The sequence below is a fragment of the Rhinolophus sinicus genome, linkage group LG04, assembly GCF_036562045.2.
Source record: "Rhinolophus sinicus isolate RSC01 linkage group LG04, ASM3656204v1, whole genome shotgun sequence".
NCBI classification, from domain to species: Eukaryota; Metazoa; Chordata; class Mammalia; order Chiroptera; family Rhinolophidae; genus Rhinolophus; species Rhinolophus sinicus.
Window position 1 is genome coordinate 60,407,965 of NC_133754.1, and position 15,241 is coordinate 60,423,205.

The 15,241-nt window shown below is 40.3% G+C and overlaps 1 protein-coding gene across 15 annotated transcripts in view; it reads right to left on the bottom strand.

Annotated features, from left to right (window-relative positions):
- TACC1 (transforming acidic coiled-coil containing protein 1) overlaps window positions 1-11,814 on the bottom strand; it is a 99,408-nt gene extending 87,594 nt beyond the window's left edge. For 2 of the 15 annotated variants that reach the window (XM_019748116.2, XM_019748115.2), the window contains exon 1: window positions 11,422-11,814. The gene's annotated coding sequence lies outside the window, so the exon portion shown is untranslated. Of the gene's footprint in view, window positions 1-994; window positions 1,422-11,421 lie in introns of those variants that run through there. The other 13 variants (XM_074329610.1, XM_019748118.2, XM_074329615.1 and 10 more) reach the window with 10 other exon arrangements.
- Window positions 11,815-15,241: the final 3,427 nt, after the last annotated feature.

Sequence of the window (15,241 nt, forward strand, 5' to 3'; positions counted from 1 at the left end):
GGAAAAAAGAGTGACTTTATAATAGAGAAATCTGACAAACATTACCTCAAGCCAGGTAATCAAAGGTAACACCAATAGTGTTAAGTCAAGTTGATAGTACATACCCTTGATATGATGCAAGGAAATGACATTTTACTTCTGTGGTCTTCCTTCCAAGAACCCATAGCCCCATTATAACCATGAGAAAAACATAAGATGAATCCCAGCTGAGAGATATCCTACAAAATACTAGATCAGCAGTCCTCAAAACTTTCAAGGTCATCAAAAACAAGGAGAAACTGTCAAGCCAAGAATAAATAAAGGAGTCATGACTATAGATTTTTCTTCCTCGAATAAACAAAGCCACATGTATCAGTCAGGACCCCGGCAGGTAACACTCTCCAAGTTGAAAAGGGACTGTTTAACGAAGAAGGCCTGAGTAGAGTCTGGGAGACCGAGTGATAGTGCAGTTCCCCAGAGCTGTACAGTGCGAAAGACTCTCTGCTTCTGTCCTCTGCCTAAAGGGTCAGAGGGACAGAGCTGTGTGGAGAGGGCCATCTCATAGAAGTTATGGTCTTCAGTCAGGGGACACTACTAGCCCACGACAACCCAGCTGGAAAGGAGTAAGGGGAATAAATACCTTCGGATCACTCTCTTCCCTCCCTCTGATTTCCTGCCCATGGTCTCCATTGGCTGAACCTAATTGGAAATCAAATGCAAGGGAACCATTCAGGTCAGCCTCCTGGACACAGAGGAGAGTGGGGGAAGGATGATGAATGACTTTATGAGGGCAAATGGAAATATCCAGCACCCCTGTAGCTTTTTGTAATCTCTCCTCGAGACCATCTGCAGTACAGATTGGTTTGGTGAGATGGAGGGGCACTGGGAAAGTCACTACTCCTCTAGGCCTAATTCTCCTCATCTGGAAAATGAAGGGTTTAGACTAGAAAGTCTCGGAGATCAGAGACTTTCAGTCCTAATGCACACGATTCAAGAAGCAAACAAAATGCCTTACCAGGCTACATCTGATACGTGCCTGAGTCCTGACAGCTGTTTATTTACTAAAGTATATACAGGCCTCTTTTTTCCATGACGCATCTCTGCATCTGTGCAAGGCTGAGCATACTGGTTACTGAGCCAGCCCAAGGAAAGGAGCAGGCTGTGCTCTCTCACGCATGCAGACATACCACAGGCATGCTGGAAGAAGAAACCGGAGACCAGGAAATCACATTGGGCTCTAGACGACCAACTGCAAGAGGCAAGGAGGCAGGCAGAAAGGCAAGCCACTCACCCAATGGCCAGGTAGCAGTCAGTGGGCCTGGATTCTTGTTTCTGAAGAAAACTTGAAGGGGCCTCAGCAGCTGGCGGCAGCTGGTGCAGCCCTGAGGCTGGCCCAACAACTCAATTGGCAGGCCCTGCAAAGTGTCGGCTGCCAGCAATCACACAGATGGTAATAATTAGCCAGAAAGTCAAACTACAGAAAGTTCTAGGAGTCCAGGAGAGCCCCATGTTGCACAATGGACATACAAGCCTTCCCCTGCTGCCTTGAGACATTTTGTCCTGTATTGTGTCTAGTTTTTCAACTAGAAACCTCTTTTTAAATGTAGAGGGTAAGGCTAAAGAAGAGAATAACCCTATTACCCCTCCATGGCTGAAAGTGCAAAAGGGGTAAAACCCCTTGTCTTCATGCCCCCCCATATATCTTGGGTGGCCTGGGATATAGAACAGATTTCCTCTCTTTTCCTAACTCCATCCCTAGTCATTAAACTAGGACCCTCCATAATTACTGATGGGCCCCACATGGGTACTGATTTATAGTGTGTGTGATTTAGGGAGAGGCAGGCATCTAAGAAGGACCTACCGTATTTTGCTGTGTATATGCGTACTTTTGGCCCCAAATTTGTGATGGAAAAATAAGGATGCACATTATACATGGGTAGTACTAATTCCATAGCTATATAAATGTTTTTAACTCTTTTATTTATACTTATGAGTTAAAAGTGTAACTCTAGAAAACAATAATGATATCCATATGCAAAATAATACTCTGGAATATGGTAATAGGTTTTGTTGAACTTACCATGAACTTGCAACAATGAAGAGTTCTTGGCCTTCTATGATGCAGAAATATCGTAAACTTGTTACTGGTACATAAAATTTCTTATACCTTATATCTGTTCTTGTGTATTGCAAATATTTGTTACATAAAATATCTTGTACCATAATATGTTTAAAAATAAATGCTAAAATTCCTTTATAATACAAAAAACAAGTACCTAAGTGTAAACAAATAAAAATTTGAATTAAAAAATTAAAATGACCCTCAGCTAATCTCATAATTAATGGTGAAAAACTGAAGCCATTTGCTCTACGTTTAGGAACACGACAGGTCTGTCCCCTATCACCTCTGCTTTTCAACATAGTGTTGGAAGTCCTTGCCAGAGCAATCAGGCGAGAGAAAGAAATAAAAGGCATCCAAATTGGGAATGAAGAAGTTAAATTATCAAACTTTGCAGATGACATGATGCTATATATAGAAAACCCTAAAGACTCCACCAAAAAGCTATTAGAAACAATCAACGAATACAGTAAAGTTGCCGGCTACAAAATCAACGTACAAAAGTCCATTGCATTCCTATATACTAACAATGAAATCTCAGCAAAAGAAATACAAAAAGCAATTCCTTTTGCAATTGCAGCAAAAAAGAATAAAATACCTAGGAATAAACTTAACCAAGGATGTGAAAGACCTATATGCTGAAAACTATAAGACATTTTTAAAAGAAATTGAAGAAGACACAAAGAAATGGAAAGACATTCTGTGCTCATGGATTGGAAGAATCAACATCGTTAAAATGGCGATATTACCCAAAGCAATACACAGATTTAATGCAATCCCCATCAAAATCCTAATGGCATTTTTTAAAGAAGTAGAATAAAAAATCACCAGATTTGTTTGGAACCACAAAAGACCCTGAATAGCGAAAGCAATCTTAAGAAAAAAGAACAATGCTGGAGGTATCACACTCCCTGACTTTAGCTTATACTACAGGGCTACAATAATCAAAACAGCATGGTATTGGCAGAAAAACAGACACATAGGCCAATGGAATAGAATTGAAAACCCAGAAATAAAACCACATAAATATGGACAGATAATTTTTGACAAAGAAGCAAAAAACATACAATGTAAAAAAGACAGCCTCTTCAATAAGTGGTGCTGGCAGATTTGGATAGCCACGTGCAAAAGAATGAAACTGGACTGCTATCTGTCACCATGTACCAAAATTAATTCAAAATGGATCAAAGACTTAAGCATAAGACCTGAAACAATTAACTGCATAGAAGAAAACATACGTACTAAACTTATGGACCTTGGGTTCAAAGAACATCTTATGAATTTGACTCCAAAGTCAAGGGAAGTAAAAGCTAAAATAAGCGAATGGCACTATATGAAACTTAAAAGCTTCTGCACAGCAAAAGACACCATCGACAAAATAAAGAGGCAACCAACTAAATGGGAGAAAATTTTTGCAAATGGTGCCTCCGATAAAGGGCTAATATCCAAAGTATACAAGGAACTCATGCAACTCAACAACAAAAAAACAAACAACCCAATTGAAAAATGGGCAGAGGACCTGAAGAGACATTTCTCCAAAGAGGACATACAAATGGCAAATACACATACGAAAAAATGTTCAACATCACCAATCATCAGAGAAATGCAAATAAAAACCACAATGAGATATCACCTCACCCCAGTCAGAATGGCTATCATCAACAAGACAAATAGTAACAAGTGTTGGAGAGACTGTGGAGAAAAAGGAACCCTCATACACTGTTGGTGGGAATGCAGACTGGTGCACCGTTATGGAAGGCAGTGTGGAGGTTCCTCAAAAAACTACGAATAGAATTACCATATGACCCAGCAATCCCTCTCCTGGGTATCTACCCAAAAAATCTGAAAACATTTATACATAAAGACAGGTGTGCTCCAATGTTCACTGCAGCTTTATTTACGGTGGCCAAGACATGGAAACAACCAAAATGCCCTTCGATAGATGAATGGATAAAGAAGTTGTGGTATAATATTCAACGCAATTCCTATCAAACTACCAACGACATTTTTCACAGAAATAGAACATATAATCCTAAAATTTATATGGGATAACAAAAGACCCCGGATATCCTCAACAATCTTGAGAAATAAGAACAAAGTGTGAGGTATAACAATACCTGACTTCAAATTATACTACAAGGCTACAGTAATCAAAACAGCATGGTACTGGCATAAAAACAGACCCCTAGATCAATGGAACAGAATAGAGAGTCCAGAAATAAATCCATGCCTATATGGCCATTTAATCTACAACAATGGAAGCAAGAATGTACGGTGGGGTAAAGACAGTCTATTCAATAAATGGTGCTGGGAAACTTGGACAGACACATGCAAAAAGATGAAGCTGGATCACCTCCTTACACCACATACAAAAATAAATTTAAAATGGCTTAAAGATTTAAATGTAAGATCTGAAACCATAAAATTCCTAGAAGAAAATATAGGAAGAAACTTCACAGACATTATTTGGAGTAAGATTTTTACTGATATATCCCCTCGCGCGAGGGAAGTAAGAGAAAAAATAAACATGTGGGATTACATCAAACTAAAAAGCTTTTTCACAGCAAAGGAAACCATCAATAAAACAAAAAGGGATCCTACTGAATGGGAAAAGATATTTGCCAATGATATATCTGATAAGGGGTTAATATCACAAATTTATAAAAAAACTCACTCAACTCAACTCCAAAAAAACAAACAACCCAATTAAAAAATGGGCAGAGGACATGAAGAGACATTTTTCTAAAAAGGACACACAGATGGCAAACAGACATATGAAGAAATGTTCAACCTCACTAACCATCAGAGAAATGCAAATAAAAACCACAATGAGATACCACCTCACCCCAGTCAGGATGGCTATCATCAATAAATCAACAAACAACAAGTGCTGGCGTGGATGTGGAGAAAAGGGAACGCTGGTGCACTGTTGGTGGGAATGCAGATTGGTGCAGCCACTATGGAAAACAGTTTGGAGGTATCTCAAAAATCTGAAAATGGAACTACCTTATGATCCAGCAATCCCACTCCTAGGTATCTATCCGGAGAAATCCAAAACTCCAATTCAAAAATCTTTATGCACTCCTATGTTTATTGCAGCACTATACACAATAGCCAAGACCTGGAAACAACCGAAATGCCCATCAGTAGATGACTGGATTAAGAAACTGTGGTACATTTATACAATGGAGTATTACGCAGCCATAAAGAAGAAAGAAATCTTACCATTTGCAACAACATGGATGGACCTAGAGAACATTATGTTAAGTGAAATAAGTCAGAAAGAGAAAGACAAATACCATATGATCTCACTTATATGTGGAATCTAAAGAAAAGAATAAGTGAATGAACTAATCAGAGACAGTTTTGGAAACATGGAGGAAAAACAGAGGGTTGCTAGAGGGGCGGGGGGGGTGGGGATAAGGGGAAGGTGAGAGGTTTTGAAAAATAGTCGGTAACCACAAGATGGTCATGGGGGTTTGAAAATTAATTTGGGGAACGTACAGAGGGATAGTGGATGGGGGGAGGGGGGTTCACATAGTGTGAGGGATATAAATGATAAACGTCTTTAAGTTTTGCTTTGTCTTGTGCACCTGAAACTAATAAAATAAATAAATAAATAAATAAATAAATAAATAAATAAATAAATAAATGACATTTTAAAAAAAAGAAGAAGTTGTGGTATATATACACAATGGAATACTATTCGGAGGTAAGAAAAGATGAAACAGGACCATTTGTGAAAACATGGATGGATCTTGAGAGTATAATGCTGAGCAAAATAAGTCAGACAGAAAAAGCAGAGAACCATATGATTTCACTGATATGCGGTATACAAACCAAAAACAACAAAAGAACAAGACAAACAAATGAGAAACAAAAACTCATAGACACAGACAGTAGTTTAGTGGTTACCAGAGGGTAAGGGGGGTGGGGGTGGGAGATGAGGGTAAGGGGGATCAAATATATGGTGATGGAAAGAGAACTGACTCTGGGTGGTGAACACACAATGGGATTTATAGATGATGTAATACAGAATTGTACACCTGAAATCTATGTAATTTTACTAACAATTGTCACCCCAATAAACTTAAAAAAAAAATTAAAACAAAAGATTTTTTCCCCTCAACGTTTGGGCCAAAAACATGGGTGCGCATTATACACGGAAAAATACGGTATATCCCAAAATCTTTAGAAACCCTTCCCAGACTTCTAATTGATTCCTAAATTCGAATGTTATCTTGTTTCCAGGGAAAAAAAATTTTTTCATTCTTATTGTAAACACACCCATTCTGGGAGATGACTGCTTTAAGATTGTTCAGTGAATTAAGGACCTGAAAGCCTTACTAGAGATGAGGAAGGAAGGGGAGTCTTCCTTCTTCAGGAAGGGGATTTGAGGGGTTGAGAAGGTAAGTAGGAAAAGGGGCACTAGGAAAAAGAAAAGGACAGAGTGTGCTGGGCACTGCGGAAGGACATTCCATGCGAGTACTTCACACTGCTGCCTAGAGCTGTCCTGGTTGAGTCTGATCTAAATGTTTTGAGAATTCAGATAAGCAGCTTCTCTATCATGTAACACATTAAAAACTTGCAATCTGGACTTCAGACCCTCAGAAAGGAGTTTGTCTTTCCAGCTTTGAAGCAGTTAACAACTGTGGAGTGTGGCTAAGGGGTGCCTGGAGAGTCTCCCTAACTCCAAAATGCTGCTTCTGTTCACAGCCACAGTGAAATCTGAAACTCTCCCACTAGAGCTGTACTGTGTATCAATTCATTTATTAATCACTGCCCAGTGGTTTGCTAAAAGTCAGGCACCGGTCAAAGGGGGTTTTGATGGACAACAAATAGGAAGGCTAGTTTTAGATAGGAGATACTGAGGGTGTTAGGGGCAGAGCAGGGCTCAGTAGGAGGCCACAGCTGGGAACTTCTCTGTGTTTGTCAGAGTGACAGAGATCCCTTCAGAAAAGGAAAGGGAATTCTGGAGACAGGGGGTGCCTGAAAAAAGATTAAGAAGACAACCTGCTCCACAGGTTGATCCACGGCTGGTCCCGCCTGGCGCACTTTGCTTGCTTAGATGTAATTGCATTGTGCCTCCCCTGTCACGTGCCCTTTGCGTCTTCTGATCCCTAAGAGTGTTGTGTTCAGACCTCATGCTGTGAGAGTTACTGTTCCCTCCATCCACTTGCAAATACAGCTGACCCTAAAAAATTGCAAAGGTTAGGGGCACTGAATCCTTGCACAGTTGAACATCCACATATAACTTTTGACTCCCCTAAAATTTAACTAATAGCCTACTGTTGACCGGAAGACTTACTGGTAACACAGTCGATAAACACATGTTTTCTGTGTTATTGTATTATATACTGTGTTCTTACTCTCAAGTAAGCTAGAGAAAAATGTTATTTAAAAATTTTAATTAAAAAATACTCGTACATTTACAGTATTTATTGAAAAAAATCCGCGTGTCAGTGGACCCACCCAGTTCAAACCTGTGTTGTTCAAGGGTCAGCTGTACAGCACTCTTCAAACAAATAGAAATGGCTTAAATCAGGGAGGATTAGATTTACTAGAACCATAATGTAAGATTTAAGCACCCATAGCCAAACCAGACTGTCCTGCGTCCTGCGTTAGAATCCCAACCCTAGCACTTAGCAGCTGTGTGTTTCTGTGCATATTATTTCCTTCTCTAAATCTTTTTTTGTGCATATTATTTCCTTTTCTATCCTCGTTTGTAAACTGGGGATAATAATAGTACTCACCTGATAGGTGGTTATGAGGATTAAAAACACGCATATGAAGCACTTAGCACAAGGCCTGGCTCATAGTAAGTGCTCAATAAGTGTCAGTCATTCATTTATTTCTTGCCTACTTTTACGTCCAGGAAAGGTTGGCCAACAGAACACACTACTTCCAAAATCATTGCAAATTTAATCTAGACTTAGGGGGTGCTCAAAAGTTTATTCTTTAAAAACGCCACAAAATTCTTTTGTTAAGTCATGATCTCCTTACTGTTTTGTTTTGTTTTTAATCAGCTATATTTCGTTCTTAAATTTTATATCTCAGCTTGAAATCCTAAAGTCATTCTCTGAAAATACAAGTGGTTCAGCCAATGTCATTTAGTCATTGAAATGAACAAGCAAATTCTTTTCAAATAACAATAGGTCTAACTGTTGGGAGTAATTTCCATAACTACAAAGATAAATACATTATAATTCATTTAATCAAAGGATCCAATTTGGCAAGCCTAACCCTAAAGACTTGTTGTTTCAGTTCTACCTCTTTAATGCCTGGGAGAACATCTACGCTGTTTTTTATAGGACCTAAATTGTCTCTCAGAGACCCTGGGTCCTTCTGGGCTGAAACGCTCTCTTCCCCAGCTCACAGTTGAAATTGTTGGTGCCCATTTCAGTCTCAAACACTAGTTACTTCTGATTTCCAGACTGCCACCCAACTATCTTACCTAAGTTTAATCCAACAACCTTTTTTACACATAATAACATATTTATTGAGTTCTTACTCTGAGCCAGACACAGTTCTAAATACTTTATGTGGACAAAGTAATTTTATCCTCATAATATATTTGTGAAATAGGTGCTGTTATTATATTGTCATCCCTCTACATAGGATATCATTATTTTGATAATTTTCCTAAAATGATCTAGCTTCTATGTGTGGCAGAGCTGGGATTTGAACCCAGGGAGTCTGGCTACAGAGCTGGCTCTTTTCCCTAAACTCTACAACCTCTTGAGAAGAGGTCAAGTTTATCAGGGATACAGTTTGGACAAGAATGCAGATTCCACGTTTTCACAAAGGCACCCTTCCTTCCATGGAACATACTGTCCTGGCCCTGTCACTGTTCTTCCCAGCCTACTCTCGGGCACATCCTTTGCCAAAAATATAAAAGAACTATGCTCACACAATAGCCCCCTTACCTCTGTCAAAAAGAGCTGCAAAAATATTCAAGGCAGTGTGCTCGAACTCAGGGCATGGAGCCCCAATCCCACTTTCACCACTAACTGACTGGGTGTCCTTGAGTCACTTAATGCCTCTACCTTTAGGTTCTTCATTAGCAAAGTGGGGATCATGTCGAAGGCTGCTTTACGGGGCTTTTGTGAAGAGGACATGAGCTAATCTGTGTAATGTGCTCAGCACAATGCCTGGCTCAATAAGTAAGCTGTTGTCATTAAAGAAGATCAATAACAGCTGTTATGATTATTGAGCATGCAGTCCGTAACTGTGAGCAAAAGTGGGAAGGGCACATTCACAAAAGACTCAGAGAGGCCAGGTTGTAATCTAAGCTCTCTGGGGTTCTGCCCCTTGTCTATCCCTGCATGTGAGGATGGGCTGCCGGAGATGGAAGAGCTCACCTCCTGAGCCTGGCTGGCACACGCCCCCAAGTGGGCAAGTGGGCTCCCCAGGGCAGGAGATGATCATTAAGTAGGAGGCGGACGGGGAGGGCAAAGTGAGAGCCTAGACAGGGGCAAGCTAGAAATCCATCTATAAATCAACTCTGTTCTATAAGCAGTCATTTTCAGCCTACACAAAACATTCCTTGTTCCAGGTGAGCAGTTCTTTCCACTGACACCCCAACATATGTCAGGTTAAGACGCTTTGTTGGAAGTGGGGAGAGGAAGCTCCTGGAGCACCCACAGGCTCCTGGTTGAACTCTTCCCCAAAGGGGAGCCTGTGCCCTTTCCGAAGGTCAACATGTCCTTAGAACACAACTTAATAAACATTTTTCTAAGAAAAACAAATGTATATAAGACACCAACCCTGCCTGAGGGAGCTTAGAGTCTAGTGAGCTAGCAGCTACAATGTTGCACTAGCTGGCAAGTGAGCTCCAATGTCCCTGGTGGAAGGTACAAACCTAACAAGACATTGTTGCTGCCTCCTACTGAACCTGGAAGCTTTTTAGTTACAAGGGATCCCTCCACGTTCATAGTGCACAGTCTCAGGAATGGGAAGAACGCACTTATAATGTTCACTTGCTTCAGTAAAATAATCTTTTGCTTACATTGTTCACTTGCTTCAGTAAAATAATCTTTTAAAATTAATTTACCTTTCACAACATCTCTGTGAGGTTGGGTTATTACTATCCCATTTCACAGATAAGGAAACTGAGGCTGAGGACATTTACCTTGTCAAAAATCATCCAGCTAGACAATGATGGAACCAAGACTCAAACCTCAGTCTTCCTGGTATCGGAGCATGGCAGCATGGACTCCAGACTGAGGCTACCTCAGTTCAGATCCCTCCTCAGCCACTTACCACGTTCTGTGTCTCCAGCCTCAATCTCCTCATCTGTAAAATTGGGGTGATGATGATGATGATTCTCACCACCCTTGGAATGGTGGTTGGCATACAGCAAGTGCTCAACAAAAGTTAGTGGCTGTCTTGGGATCACCAACTAATAGGTTATGACTAGTTTTGTTCAATTCATTCTTCCACTCTTATTTAGCCTGTTAGAGAACGGTGCACAGCAGCATGTGGCTAAGGAGCAAAATGTGTGGTTCAGAGAAGTCAAAGCCATAGGAGTGCAGAGAAAGGGCATTTGAAATGCTTCATTTATGACTGCTTCATAAATTTTCAGGTACTCCTTGTGCAGAAGCCATGCTGAGTTCTCTGAGTCAGTCCAATGTCAGCACATGTGTTGCCAAAGCTAGCCTTCCAGCAAGGACTGCTGAGAGCACGTCCCTAGGAAGCCAAGGGCCACATGCAGCTTTCTGGGTACACCAGGTAGCTCTGCCACAGGCAGCTAAGCCTCACACAGTGGGACTCTGCCCATAAATGTACAGATGTGGCGCAAGGTGCCACATCTCCATCCCTGGAGGGACAGCTCCCATACATGATGGTGGGTAGGAGAGAGGGAAGGAGAGAACATCAGGCCCTGGGAAACAGCGGGCTCCTGGTTCATAGTGGCAAAATGCCTTTTCTAGCCCTTCCACTTCAGTCATTTCTCTCTGAATCTATTCAAAGCCGAAGGTATTGTATTTATGAATGCTCCTTGACATTCCAGGGACTCCAAAAAAAAAAAAAAGAAAAGAAAAGAAAAAGAAACAAAGAAAATTAGGGAATTCTCAGAATTCTGCCATAGCACTTTCCACACCAGAACTCAAACAAAACGTGTGCTTTCAAGGACCCAGGAATTCAAGTTAAATTTGGAAAGAGAGTGGGAAAAGAAATGCCTGACTGTAGCCTCTGCGTCCACCCACCCACGACACGCACCCATCAGCGAAAATGCCCTCAGCCCAAGGTTTAAAGGACAAGCGCCTCATTTTGCTCAATAAACGTCAAACGATAGCAAGAACGCCCAGTCCCCTGGTTCCTACCTCTTCGGCGGTGGTTCCAAGGTAGTTTCCCTCTGGCTTTTACACCACCTGTTACAGCAGATCCGTCCTCTCTCCTTGGGAAGCCGAGCTCCGCTGGTCAGGGAGGGGTTCCGCGGAAGGAAGCAGAGGGCAGGACTGAGATCATTGACGTGGGGAGGGGATGGTCTCCGAACCAAGCACTTGGTCACAGGGAAAGGATGTTTTGTAATTTTGGGCTTGAATATCCAGAGACAGAACAGGAAATGTCCACTGGGGCTGGGACCTCAAGAGAGAAATCAACTAGAGTCTGCTTTCAAAGGGGGACCTTCTCGAGTGCTCACAACTGCGGCCCGTCTGGAATTTAAAGCTCCGTCTGAATTCTGGTGCCTGTTCCCCCTTACTATTTCCTCCAGCACTTTTTTTTTTTTCTTAATGGAACGTCAGCTTCGTTCCTGACATGCTGGAAAATTTTTCCTCTGTCTAAACTTGGCTCAGGAACACACTCTCCTTGTGAGAGAAAAATATTTCTCCTGTTACACAGTTCAGTTTTTTTTTTTTTTTTTTTTTTTTTTTTTTCCAAAGAGCGACTTGTTTTGCCAACTTTTGTACTGGGGACATTTTTTTCGTGGATTCCCTTCTCCCCTCCCCCACCCACCCTCTGGATTCCAAGAAATATACACACCCACATCCTTCTTGCTATTTCCCCCCCTTCTGATTGAAAAATAACAACAATAATAACTGGTTAAAATCTGTAGTGAAAATACCCTTAAACTATGGTCTGGTAGGTTTCCGACCAGATTAACCTTCTGCATGTGCTCATAAGGGCCGCAGTGCAGTCTGTGGCATGTGGCAGGAAGGGTAAGGATTGTCTTCAAGGCCCTCTCTTAGTTCTAGGTCTTTCTATGATGCTAATACAGGAATAGGCTACCTTTCCCAAATGGGGTCCAGTTCCAGGGTACAAACTCTGCCTCCTCAGCACCCCAGGAATGGGGCTGGAAGGTTCCTGATTATAATTCTGGGAGGAACTGGGGTGGGGATACACGAGGATGAGAAGCCATCCTAAGATTCATTCCTTGGTTATCGCCTGAAGGGTGGCATATCTGTAAATTGTCAAATGGCATCAGAAATTGGGAACCTTTAAGGTATTTGTTGACCCCTGCAATAAAACCTGGTAGTTCTCACAGTGCTAATTAGAGATTTGTTCACAAACAGGAAATGAAAATATCTCCTCTGTTCTATGTATTAAAAGAAGGTGGGTGATAAATAAATTAATAGTGTAAATAAGATTATAAGAAAAAGAATTTTTTGCCCATTAGTCAGATTAGAAAGTTTCAAATGTTTTAGAAGTATCCTTCATTTACAAAAATTGCACTGTATACATAATAGACTGAGGCTAATAATTTTTAGATTGTTGAATTGATGTACTGATTACATATTATTTTTATCTAGTCAGTGAAGCAGGACTGACCTAAGTGATGTTTTTTCATTCTAGCTTGAGTCCCTGAACTTAAAAGTAATTGAAATGCATTTATATTCTGAAATTTAGAGATTGTAACATTTCAAACTCATTTTAGTGTGTGTGGAAATAATTCCAATAAACAAAATTTAAACCCATCGTTAAAAGAATTTAACTGGATGCCTATTTTTAAAACATATTTAAACATAATAATAAAATAAACATAGAACTTCCTCACTTGGTTTTTGTCCCCAAATAATCAAGAGTCACACTCTAAAAAGAGGAAGACAGATTGAGTCTATTTGATATGTAAACAATAGACAACACATGTTTTAAAAAATTGATTGTGCCCTCAATTGAGGTCAAAAATCACAGACTTCTAGCACTTGCAGCTCCGGCGGGCACAGCTCACCACCGGGATATGGGGATGTTGCCAGGCAGAACTGGTGAGGCGGCACTTCTAATTCTTACCTTGAGAGCAAGATTCATTAGATTAGTCACCTCTTTTTACTTGTTAAACTACCGTGTTTCCCCCAAAATAAGACCTAGCTGGACCATCAGCTCTAAAGCGTCTTTTGGAGTAAAAATGAATATAAGACCCAGTCTTATTTTACTATAAATCTGGGTATAATATAATATAATACCGGGTCTTATATAAGACCGGGTCTTATATTTATTTTTGCTCCAAAAGACGCATTAGAGCTGATTGTCCGACTAGGCCTTATTTTCAAGGAAACACGGTAGCTACTTTGATATCACGAATGTAGACACAGGCATTAACGATCTCACACTGGGCAGCAAAAGACAGAGCTGAAAGTGAAATGAACACCCAGTCTTTTCAAGGTCAAAGGTAGACAATATTTCACAGAAGACCAAAGCTTGAACTGGTTTGTGGATGAGGGGCCTCTGATTTAATTGCCTACAGAGCATTGATTGAGTACTGACTGTGGGTGCCAGGTCTGTTTGAGGAGTCCTCACATGAAAACAGTTTTTAAAAAACTTTTATTTATTTTAAGTGTGTTTTTCCAAGACCCATCAGCTCCAAGTCAAGTCGTTGTTTCAATCTAGCTGTGGAGGGCGCAGCTCATACTGGCCCACGTGGGGATCAAACCAGCAGCCCTGGTGTGACGAGCATTGTGCTCTAACCAACTGAGCTAACTGGCCGCCCTGAAAACAGTTTTAATAGGACAATTCTGTAAGATGTTGTTGCTCTCATTATACAAAATGGGAGCTGATGTTCTAAGAGATGTATTTTGCAATTTTACTTGTCACTGTTAAAACTGTTCAAGATTTGAGTTTTTAAAAAAGATTAATTTTGTTCACGCTGCTCATCTAGTCCCCCAACTCGCTACCATGTATCATGTTAGAATTGCAAATATCATCTATTCATTTATTCCAGTCAATGAACATTTACTGAACATCTATGTACATAGCACCGGGACAAAAGATGAATGCCTCAAACACTGCCCTGGGGATGTTTTTAATCTAGTAGGGAGAGGAAATAAATATGCCTGTATCATTTGACGCAGCAATTCCATTCCTAGGTATATACCCAAGATAACTGAAAACATATGTCCACACAAAAAAACTACACGAATGCTTATAGTAGCTGTACGCATAATAGCTCCTGTGGAAACAACTGAAATGTCCGTCAACTGATGAAAAGGTAAACAAAATGTGACATAGCCAAACAATAGAATATTACTCAGCCATATAAAGAAAGGAAGTATTGATCCATGCTACAACATGGATGATTCTTGAATGCATTATGCTAAGTGAAAGAAGCCCGTCACAAAACACCGCATATTTTATAATTTCATTTATATGAAATGTCTAGAATGGGCAAATCCATGGAGACAGAAATTAGGCTGCCAGCAGTTAGGCTAGTGGTATGCCAGGAGTGGAAGCTTGGGGATTGATAGTTAAAGGGTATGGGGTTTTCTTTCTGTTGAATATGTTCTAGAATCGATTGTGGCGATGGTTGCCCAACTTTGTAAACATACTAAAAACCACTGAACTGTATACTCTAAATGGTATGTAAATTATATCTAAATAAAGCTATTGCAAAAACAATACAAATAATTTAAAAATAATAGCAATATCTGTTTATTTTGTAACCCACTCCAACTTCTAAAGTGCCATATTCCATGTACAGTTTCTTGCTTCTTTGGCCAATTCACTTTGAGGAATTCAAGACACTGTCTGAGAAAAGAAAAGATGATGTGGGAGATTCAAGGAAAGAATCATTTCTTACAGGAACAAATCATTCTGTATACAATGATTCTTTGACAATCTTCCTTCTTTAGAGAAACAAATATCCCCAAGCTCTCTCCATCCTGACTTCTACCAAAATTCATAGTCAATGGATTTTTAAAATGTAATTCC